We start from the raw sequence: 12,671 nt of genomic DNA, 5'->3' as shown, positions 1-12,671 counted from the left end.
CTAGTGGCTGTGTCCCATACACACAGAGATGTGGTGAGGCTAACAGTGCTTTGAAAACATAACACTCTCGGCCATGTGCAGACAAGCACAACACATGGGGGCTGACAATGCACACAGCGTACAATGACACAACAGCAGAAGTGAGCATCACCAAGCATGCACACATCTCGAAAATAGACACACCAATCAAAACAATATGTGTAGACTGTAGGTGTCAGCTCACAAACTCACATTCCATGCCAGCAGTGGCACCCAACAACCAGGATGAATGTGCACAATGATGTGAAATGACTCGCAGGGACAGCAGGGAAAATCACAGAAACAGCATCCAGACCAAGGCCCACAACAGCAATAACAATGCACTGGTGCAGATGCACAAACAGGCAAACTCACACTGCACATCGGACACAACATGTGTGTGTGTCACAGTATCCCCAGGCAACTACCCAACACATGAGGGGGATGAACCACAGTGACACAGATATGGACACAGTGCCATACAAAAGTAAACCATCATTGGGACACCCTCAGTGGGCAATCAGGCATTGGGAGATAAGAGGAAGCACAACAGACACATGTGACACAAGCTGGAATGAACACAAACTGACACAGCAAGAGACTGACACACTACCCCCAGGGAACAGACAGTGGGGTGACACAAGCATGCATGACACCTCCACTGTGATGGCAAAGGAAGATGTCGTACAAACTGGGAAACCCAGACATGTGTCCTGTGCCACACACGTACATCACACATACACAAACACAAATCACTCAGCATGGCCCCTCATCCATGGACAAACAGGAGCTAGGGGACCATCCATGCAAACATTCAAATCAGTCCACCATCAACACCACACACCTGAACTGCAACAATGTGTATCTGTGAAGTCCACATGGACAGGTGACATTGCACATGCACCCATGACAAACACAGGAATGTTGCCAGGAACTAAGGTGCACAAACACATCACACAAGGATTGTTTACAACCCTGGGGAATGACAGACACACTGCACAGTATGTGGTACATGGCCATGACCTCAAAGCTCATGTAACCTTTAGAATTCCTGCCACAGTCCCAGGACCATGCAGATGCCAAGGAGGAACACAAGGCACCCATGATGACACATGCCAGCATCGCTGCTGTGAACCCGACAAGTGGGAGCAGTCACACACACATACAAATGTCTCAATCACTGAAAATTACCACCTAGGGACAACTACATGATATTGCAAACAAACAAGTGCCTTGAGGAACCCTGACTGTGTCCCATCTGTGTCTGACAACATCATCACCACTCAGAACTGACAAATCGCAATGATGATACACCAATTAACAGGAGTGAGTCATGCACCCACACATCTGGTAGCCCATTGGAAAAGTAGTGGGATGAACCCAGTACCACTCAGCAAGCATCAACAACAGGAACATATCAAGGGAACCCTGTCTGTGTATGAACAGGAATGTGGACACACACACATGCACATGCAACACACACCATGGGCCCAGGCCATGTCACTGGATAACACACTAACACACTAACTTGAGGGGACACAACTCCTGTGGGAGCCCAGATGTGCCAAACATATTCACTGCAAGTCCCACTCCTGTCTGCAGAACACTAGGTCATTCAGCCATCAGTTACCACACAATGAAGGCTCTGGTCACAACAGCCTGGGTACGGGAGTCTCCCCTAAGTTAGCTGCACATACCCAAAACATATGTCTAGCAAGTTGCCCAGAGGACCCAGTTGCTCCTATTACAATAATGCCCACACCTGTAGGGCCAGTAGTGATGAGCATGAAGTATGTGGAAGTGACAATTTGGACAATGGTAAGCACATCATATGTGAAGGGGTGCAAGCCACAGATGTGACCATGCCAATGAAATGCGCACAAATAGTTGATCCAGACACACCCAGGTAGCTGCAAAGGATGACATGGATACCCACCATAATAGGATACATATCTCATGGACCACAGGGAGTACCTCACATCAACACATCAGTATTAGGCCTGGGCGAAAATTTTGTTCCGTTCGCGGAAATTGCGATAATTTGACATTTTCGCGTTCCGCGGAGAGCGCGAAAATGTCAAAATATCCGGTTTCCGCAGCTTGGCGATAATTTGTTTCTTGCTCACGCTGTAAAATAATACATTCTCGCGCGCGCGCGATCGCCTTACCTGAATCCCTGCGTTCGCCGACAAGTTTTCTTGATCCGGTCGCGTTCTCCATGAGATGTTGTATTGTTTTTAGCCATTTGCGCTGTCTCGCAACAGTTCGCGCCCGCAGTGACGTCATGCGTCGTGCGATCACGTCTTTCTTCTCGCGATCATGCACCACGAGACAACTCAAAACAAGATGGCCGCGCCCGCAAGCAACCACATGGGTAAGTTGGCGACCCGCAACCATGCAGAAAATCTCGCGAACATGCGGGAAAAAAACTTTCGCATCTTCGCGATATTTCCGCTTGTTTGCGATAATTTTAAACATTTTTGCGATAATTTGCGAAAGTTAATTTCGCAAATTCCGCCCACCCCTAATCAGTATGCAACATTGTAAACCAAGCATTACAGGTGCAAGGGCATGTAAAACTACATTGTTACATGTACCTACACACTTTGGTGGATGAAAGTAGTCAGTGAGAATGCTTGCCACTGGTGTACACACTGCTAGTACTGCTAGTCAGACAACATGCATAATTAGGAATGCAGTGGACAGCACACTCACCTGCTCCCCTGGTGTCCCATAGAGCTTTCTGTACACGGGAAGGAGCTCGTCCAGCAGGGCCTGGTTCTCCTCCTCAGTGAAGGCTGGGGCCCTCTCCAGTGTACGTGCCATAGCAGGAGCCAGATGATGCATAGACAGCAGCAGTGGTAGCAGGGATGTGGTCCAGTAGCATGTAGTGCAGGCAAGTAAGCTCCCTGGGAGCCAGCCAGCCTTATATCTGTGCTGCAGAGGCAGACTCTGTGCCAGGTGTTCCAAGTGATAGGTCCAACACGTTGCATCCTATGAATCTACCCAATCCATTCAAAAGTACGACTCGTACACGCCTTCTGCATCGTTCAAATCTTCACCTTCATGGAACACTTGAAATTGCAACATTGTTGTAGGCATCTAACTGAATTTCCAGTGCACAACTCGTACAAGTTTTGATTCCGCATCCGTCCCCATGACAGTCCTGAGCCAAAGGGTGCGCCCGGCTCGTTCAACTGACTGTACAACGCGTATTTTGAATATACACATGCACCCGTCTCCATACGATTCAATGGCCAAGGCGTACGCCTGTCTCGGACCATGCCTGTCCGACGCGTATGCATAATAGTCACCTGCGTCGGACCTCATTGCATTCACTGACAAGGCGTACGCACGGCTCGGTCATGACCCGTGCAATGCATACGCATTGTCACCCGCGTCGGACCTCATTGCATTCACTGACAAGGCGTACTTACGGCTCGGTCATGACCCGTGCAATCCGTACGCATTGTCACCCGCATCGGACCTCATTGCATTCACTGACAAGGCGTACGCACGGCTTGGTCATGATCCGTGCAATGCGTACGCATTGTCACCCGAGTCGGACCTCATTGCATTCAATGACAAGGCGTACGCACGGCTCGGTCATGACCCGTGCAATGTGAACACATTGTCACCCGCATAGTGTGACTATTAGACGGATGCAACACACATATACTGGCCATGGACACCTGCACACACCTGCCACACTATAGCATTGGCCACACAGTGTCCCATGGCATGTGAGGCTGCATTCACTGGGTGTTTGAGGGGGCCACATCTGGGTTTTTTTCTGGCACTTTGTGCAGCCACTCCCAGGCTGTTATCTTGCACATGGGGGCAGAGTCCTTTGTGTGTTGTGTACATTTGCACTGTGATGTGCAATTGGACAGTAATGGGCATGAGTGAAGTCCACAGTGTCAGGTTGGATATGTTTAAGACATGTCACATACACCCTGAGTCCTGGGGGTGACGGCATGTACATCACAGTGAGACCTGTAGCCCCAATACTGATGTGCACCCACAGTCTGTGTGCATGTTGTGTCTCAGATGTGTCTGATCACATGTTACCAATGGGTGACAGTCTCCACATCCCTATGTTGTATATGCTTCAACCTTGATGGGGTGTGTGTCTAAGAGACGTACATGAAGGGCCGGCATGAACAACAGTGGCCACTACCTGTGGGACTTACACTTGCCTTGTGGTGTGTACGTGCTATGCCATGTCCATTGCTGTGTTTATGTGACAATACAGGGACCCTGGGTTTCTGCATGGCAAAGATCTGTGATGCCTGGGAGACATGAGTCCTCATTTGTCACTGGGATGGGTTTTTTGAACAGTGCAGCAGCACATAGGTTGGGTGACACAGCCAGATGATTAGCCCATTGCACTACATGGCACTCATGTGGACATGTGGAATTGAGATGTGAGGTAGTGGTATTGTAGGTGACATATGTGTCCATGCCCAACAGCACACACCTCAGTACATTGTGTAATGTCATGAACTAGCATGTGATAGTGATCGTGGTCATGGCCACATGGGTGGATGTACTGGAAATCTTCCTTTGTGCATCTCTGTACTGCAGGGCACCAGCTGTCCATCGTCCGTTCCCAGACCTTGCAACCATGCAGGAATGCGACAGCATCAGACGGTACCGCTTCATCAGGCCACTCATTGAGGAGTTGGCGGAGCAGTTGGCACCACATCTGCTACCTGGCCGGACATACCCTACAGCACTGACCCCAGAGGTGAAGGTGATGGCAGCCCTGCACTTCTTTGCTACCGGTACCTTCCAGTACACTGTGGCTACTGCTGGTGGTATGTCGCAAATGATGTTTAGTCGGGTGCTACACGATGTCTTGGAGGGGATGTTGCAATTCCTCGACCTGTATATCAAGTTCCCAAGCCAAGATGAACTCCCTGAAATTAAGGATGCCTTTTATACACTGGGGAGGATGCCAAACGTCATTGGCTCCATTGATGGGACACATGTTGCCCTGATACCACCACAGGCACATGAGCAGGCATACCGGAACAGGAAGCACTACCATTCGATCAATGCTCTGGTGGTCTGTCTTGCTGACATGTTGATGATCACACATGTGTGTGCACGGTTCCCTGGTTCGGCGCACAATGCCTACATTATGGGGAGTAGTCACATTGCAACGCTGATGTCACAGATGCCAGCTCAGCAGGCCTGGCTTGTCGGTGTGTACTGACTGTTTCTCATTGTGTGTGTTTGTCAGTGTTGTATTCCGCACTCCTACATAACTCAGCTACTTGTTCATTTTTGTGTGTGTAGGTGACTCTGGATACCCCAACATGCCATGGTTGTTGACACCCCTCAGGAACCCTGTGACACCAGCCAAGCTGCGCTACAATGAGACACATGTTCGGAGCAGGAGGGTGATTGAGCGGACATTCGGCCTCCTGAAAAGCCGCTTTCGCTGCCTGGACAGGACCGGAGGGGCCCTCCCATATGAGCCTGCAAAGGTGTGCAAAATAATACTGGTCTGCTGCATGCTACACAACATGGCAGTGCGGGAGGAGGTGCCTCTCATCCAGGATGAGGATGACGACGACCAACGTCCGGCACATGTGGAGGATCCCCGCCTGGGCCAAGATGCCAGTGATGATGAAGATGATGGTGACGTCCGTTCCCAGCTCATCAACAACTTCTTCACCTGAATGTGAGTTTCCAGTGTTGTTATGTGAATGTATGGAGGTAGCCTGGAATGTGTTGAGCCAGCTCTGTTGCTGTCTGAATGTGTCTGTGTGCCACATGACTGGATGTGTGCTGTGATGTGTCCATTCAGGTGGTGTGTACTCCACAATAGGGTAGTACTGCTAACTAGTGTTTGTGTAGGTGTTTTGCTTATGTTTTGTGCATGTGTATTGCATTTCTCTCCTGTTCGTCTGTGCTTTTGACTGTATCTTGTCTGTCCTTCCCAGGGTACTTTGCCTGTTGTGTGGTCAACACTGACCCCCAACACCCAGAAGCCAACAGGAAGTTGAGAATTCCCATCAACTGATGTACCACACATCCCTGGACTTCCATTCTCCAACACATTGTGAGCGTGTGTCCACTGTTACGTCGACTTACCGTGCAACTAGTGTGGAATAAACGTGTTGCTGATGTGTAATGAACCTGTGCTACGCTTTGTTATGTGCATTGTCTGTCTTCCCACATCTGAGTGACATCTGCTTACCTCACCTGTGGACTTGTTACCACTGACTGTGCTTGGTGTTGTGTCTGTGCATGCCAATGTGTTTCAGGTCAACATCATTGTGTGTGATGAGTAACATGGCCATGGTGAGTATGTGTTTTGTTGCCATAGTGGTGTGTCTCCCTCACATGTGTCACATCCCCATGACTCACCTTGCGTTGGTCACATTGTTGCAGTATTTGGCATGCACTGTGTTGTGTAGCAGATCGACTTCGCCCTGAACATGACAAGTTGGAATCACAACAGAGGCAAGTATGGTGTACTGGTGAGTTTATTTACAAACATGTGTGAGTGAAGTGCACAGGATGGTGGGTGCTATACAGTGATTTGGGAATCCAAAGTTCACATTGGAGTTGGAAGTGCTGGTAGATGAAATGTCCAGAGTAAAGTCCACAGTTGTCTGCTACATTGGCCCAACATGAACCCTCCATGTCATGTGGGCGAGTTGTGTGCGATTGGACAAGGTGAACGGGTTGCGCACAGAGAACATTGCCCAGAACAGGTTTAGAGGCCCAGGGGGATGTGCTGGGACAGCTGCCTCTCACATGTCCTTCTTTGGACGACCCCTCTTCTTCCAGGGGGGGGGGATCCTCATGTGCAGGCCTCTGCAGTGCAGGGGACTCTCCGCCAGAGTCCTCCTCCCTCCCTGTGGCGCTGGCAGATGGTGTTGCGACAGATGTTGTGGGCACACAGGGGGGTGGGGACAGGTTGGTGTTGATCTGGCGGAGGCATTGTAGTATGTCCCGATGCACCGCAGTAAGGGCATCCCACTTTGCCTCCATGCGGGCATGGTGGGCAACCTGCTCATGTTGCATGTCCTTGAGGATCCCCACTACCTGGCCAAATCCTCCGGTGCTATCCTGGTATGCATCTAAGATGCGTGCCAGTTGGGGTTCATCATGAAGTCCAGACCCCTCTGCAAGACGCGCCCTGTGCCTCCCACCCCTCCCAGCACCCCTCTCCACATGGGCAGGAACAGCGGCGGTACGCACAGGTGACACTGGGACCCCTTGGGTGGTGTTGGCTGTAGCTTCCGGGGGGTCCTGTGTCCCTGTGCTGTGGGTGTTGATTGTCCTTGGTCTGTCCGTGTTGGCGGGGGTGCCCTGTTGGTGTCCAGATGCTGGAGGCGTGGGTACAGGGGGGGCAGATGTTGCTGCTGCTGGTGCTGCATGATGGCTCACACCGGAAGGGCCAGGTTGGTCGTCTTCATCCAAAGAGGACAGTGAGAGAGTCAGACCAGAGAGCTCAGTGCCCACCAGAGTCTGGGACTGGGTATCCTCGTCATTTGGTGCTGGGTGCCCAGCACGACCTGTGTTTGGAAGAGACACACAATGTGATTTATGTTTCTACATGCATCGTTGGTTCACAAAGATGACATTTTCTACTTTTCAAACAGATGCCTGCCTGTACACTGCTTTTTCCCAGCTTGTCACAGACAGAGTTTGATCTTGTTTTTGGCCATTTGCCAGCATGGCCTTGTGCTCCCCACAACAGAACCCAGTGTCAGACATCTTGTCAGTCCCTTCCCACTCCCTGTGAGGCGAGTATGGTTCAGGTTGATCTTTCTGTGCCATGTGGGTGGGTGTAGGTTGTCTGTGACTGCGAGTCCCATCATACTCTTGGCTACACCCCCCTTCCCAGCATACCCATGGTTCCTCCCTCTTGACTCTGCTTCCCTGTGAGGGGGTGTGACATCAATGGCAAGATGGCTGACTGTGAAATCCTGGTGTTTGTTTGGCTACCAGTCCCAGCATGGCCTTGTGCTCCCCACAACAGAGCCCAGTGTCAGACATCTTCTCAGTCCCTTCCCACTCCCTGTGAGGTGAGTATGGTTCAGGTTGATCTTTCTGTGCCATGTGGGTGGGTGTAGGTTGTCTGTGACTGAGAGTGCCATCATACTCTTGGCTACACCCCCTTCCCAGCATACCCATGCTTCCTCCCTCTTGACTCTGCTTCCCTGTGAGGGGGTGTGACATCAATGGCAACATGGCTGACTGTGAAATCCTGGTGTTTGTTTGGCTACAAGTCCCAAGTGAGCCCCTGTGCTTCACACAGCAGCACCCAGTATGGGGTATCTTTTGCTGATATTTCAATGAGGTGTGTATCAATGCATTGTACCCGGTGAGTTGTGTGGAGTTTGTGTTGGGGGTGTCTCCCCATGCTGATTAGTATGGTCAGGGCTGTCAGTCCTCCTTCCCATCATGAAACGTGCTTCCATTGTAGGGCGTGCAAGTTGTCTTTCAGGATGTCAGTCAGTGGTGTCCTACTTCTAATTTGCACACAAGCCCTAGCAGGGCCTTGTGCTCCCCACAGCAGGAGCCAGTGTCAGCCATCTTGTCAGTCATTTTCCACTCCCTGTGATGTGGGTATGTTTCAGAGGGGTCTTGATGGGCCAATCAGGAGGGGGAGCATTATCTGTGACTACAGGCCCCATCATTCTTTTATCTACACTCCCTTCACCTGCATTCTCGCTATTCCTTCCTGACAGTCAGCTGCACTGTGAGGTTGTGTGTTTGTGGTGGCAAACTGTCTGGCTGGATGTATTTGGCTTAGTGCCAGTGGCTTGCTCTATTTGTGTGTAGGTTGGTGCAGTCCCCAGTCACTATGAGATAGCAGGTATTGTGTTTGTGTGACTGGCATACACATCTTGGGTTGATTATCTATTGTTTAGTGTAGGCTTGCTTGGGGTGCATGGTTTCACTGTCCCCTTGCCACACAATCTTGGGTATGTTGTTCGTGTACTCACCAGTCTCTGGGATGTCTGTTAGGCCATGGACGCTCTCTGGTGGTAGGATGTCCCGCACCTTCTGCTCCCAGGGCCTGAAGTAGACTGGTTTGGCAGGAGGGCCACCGCCGGTGCGCTGACTCAAGGCGTGATCTTTCTCGATGAGTTTCTTGACCCTCCTGCGCACATCATACCACCGGTTCTGTGCGCAACATTGGTGATTGTGCATTCACCTTGTCCACAATCCTCACCCACATCTTGGTTTTCTGTGAGATGGAGGTCCTTTGAACCAATGTACCAAACAAATGTGGCTCTACTCTGATGATCTCGTCTACCAGCACTTCTAACTCACTATCTGTGAACTTTGGAGGCATGGTGATGGGTGGTGGTGGTGAGGGATGTGTGTGTGAGGGTGCAAGTGATGTTGCTTTGGTGTTGGTTTTGCTGTGTGTATGTGTGTGTGGTTTTGTATGAGGTGCTGATGGTGTGTGAGTTGTGTGATGTGTGAGTTGTGAGTGTGTCTGTGGTTGTTGTGTACTGGTGTTTTCTGCTGGCTGTGTCTCCTGTTTGCAAGGGATGATGGTAGTGATTGTAGTCCTTTATATAGTTGGAGTTGTGGGTGTGTCTTTGTCCAATTAATTTTGTTGGGGTATTTATTGGCTTAGTTATTGCTTGTTTGGCCCTTTTTTTGAGTTTTTTTACTTTGTGTTTTGTGGGCATGAAGGAGACGTTCATCTGAAAGAAACGGACGCTGCTGTTTTCTCGTGTGGGCTTCTCCGCCTCGTTCACGCTGCCTGTCTTCTGTGTTAGGTACGCGTCGTTCGCGGCGGTCTCTATTGTTTGTGTGCCGGGTTGTCTGTGCGTGTCGGTCATGCCGCTTGGTCTCCGTGCGAGTCGGTCTGGTTTTACACGCATTGCATCGTACTGCGCTAATTGTACATCGCAGGTACGGGTCGGTCGGGTTGATTCTGGGTTCGTGTCGGTCGGTGAAAATTGCGTTGGTTTTCCGGCCGGATCACTGTTTTCCCTCCTGCTGGGTTGTACGGCTTGTATTCCGTACGTGTCGGTTGTAATTCACTCGCGTTGCATCGTACTGCACGGGTCGTACGGCGCTGGTCCGTGTCGGTCGGTATTTGGTCCGGGTCCGTGTCGGTCGGTTCGTTTTGCGGCCGGAATCGGAATCGACCCCTATGGCGCATGATACCATATGTCATTACTGGCTTTTCACCAGTAGCATGTTATATTGTGGGGTTTTCAGTTTTACTTTGAACTCCGAGATTATAGACACAAAACCCCGGCATGCAAAGTGCTCTTGGGTAAAATACCAGAATTGGAAGAATGTGTGATATGGAGCCACTTGTTAGCTAAACTTTACAAAGTTGTGTAGTCCACTTCAAAAACTGATAGTTTCACAAATAAACCACAAGATGACTCTGCTTTTATATTTTGTGTGATTACGCTTTCATTCATATGATGTATTAAAACAAGCATTGGGAATGGAATAATTTTGTTTTTTGTCTGAGGTTCATGACACCAAACCCGAACAACATAAAGAGCAGTAGTACAATCTTATCTAACACCAAAGATTGATTGAAGGACAGGTTGCAGCTAGCAGGAAACCTGACAAAAATCTCTCAAAAGTCCTGAGCAGGTTTAACATAGGTGGCCAACTCTCAATAAATAAGGAATTAGAGTATTTACAGGACCATTTTATCTCCTCCGTTGAATGAAAAACATACTAGAAGAACAACACTCCCGGAAGTAATAGCCAAACATCTTGTTGAATTATGATAAATTCAGGTACTCAAATAGGATGAAGCACCCTAATCCACCTAATGAGTTATTCTTCATCAGTTGGTTCCACAAAACTGGGAACCATCTAAAGAAACACTGTTCACTAGTCCCTCATGTTTAAAGAAAAATTCTCCTTTTACTAAATATCCAGACCTCTATTAAACATGTGTATGGGTGAGCTAAAATGGCTTTTAAAAGTGCTTCCTTACCACAATATTAAAAAACTGAGGCCTGAGTAACAAACCTTTTTTGTCAACATGTTTTGGCAAACAAATATTGGCCATACAGGTTCTTCCTCAGGACTATAAGTCTTAGTATCTAAGATCAAATATTTGGAAACAGTCCCTGGATCATAAGATATGAAATGTAAGTGTATTCAATAAAGCTTTTGGTTTTTCATATGATGGTGCAATGGCAAAGGAAACACTCCTTCTTTATAGAACAGGTACACCATGTCTAGATCTGCTTGGCCTTCAGAGGACAGGTAGAGCAAGAACAGTAGTCGCACAAGTTTTCTTCATTATAGGACACCTGCAAATCAAACAGCAAAAGTGCACGCTTTGTTTCCTCGTTGAAGATGTATGGCATGGAAGTATCAAAGCAAGGTTTCATCTTTCACAGATGGCAACAAGCACAATCTTCCATTCCCCCAAAGAACAGATACAGCAGGGCAGACTTACACAAGCTTTCATTGCTCATGGAATAGGACAGATCTCTAAAGTGGGTGATTATGCAATCCTAAATGCACGTAATCAGGCAGTTCATAATGCGAGAATAATTTAATCCTCAACGCACGTAATAAGGTAGTTCATAAATACAGGAACAATACAATCCTCAATGCACGTAATAAGGCAGTTCATAACTGCAGGAATAATACAATCCTCAATGCACGTAATCAGGCAGTTCGTAATGCAGAAATAATACAAGGCCAATAGAAGTGATTAGCACAGGCACCACTAGGCCCCAACCACAGACAACTGTCCTGAATTTCCGAGGGCGGCCCCGGTCCTGCCGGGCAGGTCCGGGCCGCTCGAGGACTCAGCGTGTCTAACGTGATGCAAGAGGGAGAGAGACGGGAGCACTCCTGTACTCCTCCTGTGCCTCCCCAGGCCACACATGCTTGCGGCTCCCGACCAGAGTCCAAGCCTTACCTGGGGGATGCGCGGCCTCGCTCTCTCTCTGTCTCTGCTCGTCGGACGTCCTGCTGGGTGCTCCCGATGACGAAGCAGCTCCGATGCAAGGCGACGCTGTAGCCAGACAGGTTACAGCGCGCCCTTCTGCGTTGCTGATGATCTTGGGCAGATTCCTCTTGCGAACAACGTTCACGATTACCTCACAACTTCCTTAGCTTTAGGCAGATTCCTCTTGCAAACAATGATCACGATTACCTCACAACTTCCTTAGCTTTACGAAATCCTTCAGCACGTTGCGGCTTCGGTCCGGCGGCGGCGATCTTGATCCGCAGCCTCTGTTACGATGAAGGCTCGGACCGCCAACAGCTACACAGAAGTGTGGACGATGATTCACGCTGCGGGGGTACAGAGCAGTCACAGGGTACTTTCCAAGTAGCACCACGGACCCCACGGCAGTCTCAGGCTGCACACGCACATGCACAAAGCATCGCTGAGACTAATTTGGGCTTTGGGTCACACAGTCCCAGGGCAGCGCTTACGACTGTGTCAGGCTGCAAAAAGCACGTGCACACAGCGCCGCTGAGACACACTTGGAAACTTTAATGTTCCTGAGTTTCCACAACAGGGAGCCAGCTCTCCTGGGGCCATTGGGGACTAGTTACTTCAGGACACAGCACACAGCAAAGTCCTTTCAAGCAGGGGAACACAGCACACAGCAAAGTCCCTTAGCCTCTCCTTAGTTATATCAGCAAACTGCAGGCCAGTCCCAGAA

This window comes from Triturus cristatus, chromosome 1_2 (assembly GCF_964204655.1).
Source record: "Triturus cristatus chromosome 1_2, aTriCri1.1, whole genome shotgun sequence".
Taxonomy (NCBI): domain Eukaryota; kingdom Metazoa; phylum Chordata; class Amphibia; order Caudata; family Salamandridae; genus Triturus; species Triturus cristatus.
Note: the sequence above shows the minus strand (reverse complement) of the source record.